A 526-nucleotide genomic window follows, 5' to 3' on the forward strand; every position below is an offset into this window, starting at 1 on the left:
CAGCTGGGGGTCCTGGGCAGCCGCCCTGGGCTGCCGGCTCGGCCCCGTCGGCCTGGCAGGGGCTCGGCTTTAATCGCTTCAGCATGTGGCGGTGGGGGGTGGGGGAGCGGGCAAGATGGCTGAGAAATTAGGTAATTCTCAAGCAGCCAGACAAGTGACTGTTACAGTAATTAATTGACTAATTCGCCATACAAACAAGGGCTCTTTAAACTGAGGAAGAGCTGGTCACATGGCGAGGATCTGTTTTCAGTCAGAAAAACACTTCAAACATTAGGCCGTTGAGGGGGACATTTTTGTACCAGCCTTTCCAGGAGTGGGGCCCCATCTGCAAATGCCATTAGCCCCGGGGGGCTGCATGGTGCTCCCCAGCCAGCTGGCTGGAGCAGGTCACCTGTTTTTGGTGGCATTACTGTGCCCAGCACCAGGGTTTTTTGTCTGTGTGTCGCTGGCTTCATGGGGCTGCCCTTGGGGGTTTTCCAGAGCTTGGCCTGGTGTACAGAGGAGGCCTGAGGCTGCCATTCCCCAT

The sequence above is a fragment of the Phaethon lepturus genome, unplaced genomic scaffold (genome assembly GCF_000687285.1).
Source record: "Phaethon lepturus isolate BGI_N335 unplaced genomic scaffold, ASM68728v1 scaffold25818, whole genome shotgun sequence".
In the NCBI taxonomy this organism is placed as follows: Eukaryota; Metazoa; Chordata; class Aves; order Phaethontiformes; family Phaethontidae; genus Phaethon; species Phaethon lepturus.